Source organism: Scyliorhinus canicula, chromosome 13 (genome assembly GCF_902713615.1).
Source record: "Scyliorhinus canicula chromosome 13, sScyCan1.1, whole genome shotgun sequence".
NCBI classification, from domain to species: domain Eukaryota; kingdom Metazoa; phylum Chordata; class Chondrichthyes; order Carcharhiniformes; family Scyliorhinidae; genus Scyliorhinus; species Scyliorhinus canicula.
This window is the reverse complement of record NC_052158.1, coordinates 10,516,612-10,519,395: the sequence shown is the minus strand read 5'-3', so window position 1 is coordinate 10,519,395 and position 2,784 is coordinate 10,516,612. Positions and strand designations below refer to the sequence as shown.

General features: G+C 48.0%; 1 pseudogene; it reads right to left on the bottom strand.

Moving 5' to 3' along the window:
* Positions 1 to 226: 226 nt before the first annotated feature.
* Positions 227 to 342, bottom strand: LOC119976870 (annotated as a pseudogene).
* Between the last annotated feature and the right edge of the window lie 2,442 nt (positions 343 to 2,784).

Below are 2,784 nucleotides of genomic sequence, written 5' to 3'. Positions count from 1 at the left end.
CATTGTCCTTGCAGCTCTCTAGGACAAGTTTGGGTCAGGGTAGCCCAGCATTGGGCCTCACTTCGCACATTGAATTAGTCAAGCCTGTTTGTTAAAACGAACCTACAGAGGTGGAACAACTTTCCCTCAATAAATTGATTTGTTTTGTTTATTACTTTTTCTGAGTTACAAAGCCAGGGCACAGAGTGTGGACAGCTCCTAATCCAGCTCCTTGCCTGCTCCAAAAAATAATTCAAATTCAAATTGAATCCAATTCATGGTCTCCACAAGAGAGACATACCAGATCTTAGCCAATAAGAACAGATGCTACACTTGATCTTAACCAAAAGGCCGAGAAGCGACACTTTCTTTCAATCAATAAAAATGAACATATTCCCAAGGTTTTTACTTCTCTTTCAATGCCTCCCCATTTTTCCACCCAAATCCTTTTTACTAAGATTAATAAATTGATATCTGCTTTTATTTGCCACACTGCTTCCCTTTGTTCTGCTTAACACATTCACCCTCGTTTACATTTCTTTAGTCTTTCTGGTCATGACATCTTCGTCAATCTCCAGCTATCCAGCCCCACCGCTCCACACCCCCCACAGCAGTATAAATCTGACCCTATTTCCAGTTCTCCAGCTTTGATAAAGAGTCATCCTGACTCTCAACGTTAGCTCCCTTCTCTCTCCACAGATGCTGACAGACCTGCTGAGGTTGTCCAGCATTTTCTGTTTCAGATTCCAGCATCCGCAGTTATCCGCTTTTATTTGAGTGGGTAAGATTCCCAGCAGCTACCCCAGAGGGACAGGAGGCTTGGTCCTCCCAAACTTATTGTTATTTTTACTGGGCTGCCAATATTCAAAAAATCTTATTGTGGATCAGTGATCCCGATTCAGTTTGAGGCCAAATGCAGGCTCAGTCTTGCACTGGTGAGCAGCACGGTAGCACAGTGACTAGCACTATGGTTTCACAGCACCAGGGTCCCAGGTTCGATTCCCGGCTTCGGTCACTGTGCGGAGTCTGCACGTTCTCTCTGTATCTGCATGGGTTTCCTCCGGCTGCTCTGGTTCCCTCCCACAAGTCCCGAAAGGCATACTATTAGGTAATTTGGACATTCTGAATTCTCCCGCTGTGTACCCGATTAGGTGCTGGAATGTGGCGACTCGGGGCTTTTCACAGTAACTTCATTGCAGTGTTGATGTAAGCCTACTTGTCACAATAAATATTATTTTTACATCCATTCTCCTTGACATGGTTACTGCACCCTTGCCCTTTTCTCCCACCAGATTCTCCTCGAACCCAGTGGTGGAATCTGGAAACAGGTTGAGCAACATTTTAAACTCCTTTCCGCGTCTTCACTGGCCCCTATCTGTAACAATTGCCGTTTCTTACTTCTGGGCTGGACTCAATATTTAACTCATGGAAATTAAAGGGACGAGGATAGCACAATTGCTTCACAGCTCCAGGGTCCCAAGTTCGATTTCGACTTGGGTCACTGTCTGTGTGGAGTCTGCACATCCTCCCTGTGTGTGCGTGGGTTTCCTCCGGGTACTCCGGTTTCCTCCCACAGTCCAAAGATGTGCAGGTTGGGTGGATTGGCCATGAAAAATTGCCCTTAGTGTCCAAAATTCTATGATTAACCTAGGACAAAAGTTCGGTGCAACATAGTGGGCCGAAGGACCTGTTCTGTGCTGTATTTCTCTATCGATCCAGAACTTTGGTGACCTATTTGTGGAGAAGTTTGCCAGCTTCAGAGAATTAGCAGAACATTTTCAGCTGCTCAACTCTAGTCTTTTCGTTACTCTCAAGTTTGGGATTTCTCACATGTTCTGGTCTTGCCCCAGACTTGTGGAGTACTGGACAGCCTTCTTTGAGGCAATGTCCAAAGTGGTGGGGGTGAGGGTGGAGCCATGCCCGATAGTGGCGGTCTTTGGGGTTTCAGACTAGCCAGATCTATTCCTGGGGAGGAGGGCGGACGCCCTTGCCTTTGCCTCCCTGATCGCCCGCCGTAGAATCCTGTTTGGCTGGAGGTCAGCAGCACCACCCAGAGCTGCAGACTGGCTGTCCGACCTCTCAGAATCTCTCCAAATGGAGAAAATCAAATTTGCCACCCAAGGGTCAGACGGCAGCTTCCACAGAATGTGGGAGCCATTCACCCAATTGTTCCGGGACCTGTTTGTGGCCAATGAACAAGAGGAAGAATAGCCAGGTAGCCAAGAATCAGGGGAAAGTAGCCAAGGCATGAAATGGAGAGATAGACCGGGAGGGGTGGGGAGAGAGACAGCTAAACCTGAGGAGAGAAAGGCAAACCATGGAGGGGGGGGGGAAACAAGAGAGGAGAACCGGGGAGGGAGGGAGGGAGGGGGGGGGGGGGGGGGGGGGCGCAGGGAAATGGGAGCCGGAAGGAAGGCACGGGATACCAAAATGAGCATGACATCTCCAGGAGCGGGGAACGAGGAAAATAAAGACGGAGGACGGGAGGAGCAGCGGAGGCGAGCGCGAGACGGCAGCGAGATCTGTCCGGTAGAAGCAGGCGACAACAACACGAAACATAGCCAAGTATCGCACACTGTAATTATCTCCCCAATCACCACACCCCTCTCCGCAAACAGTCACCTACTTATGTGTTGTAAATAATTTTGCCAGGTGTGCAGAGCTGCCGCTGTCAAGCTGGTGCACAATACCCTACGAGTTATTCTATTTTATTTTTTATTGTATTTTTGTTTTACTATGTACTATTTTCTTCTCTTTGATATGTTTGGGTGTGCCCTTCTCTTCTATATATGTGTGTGTGTATAT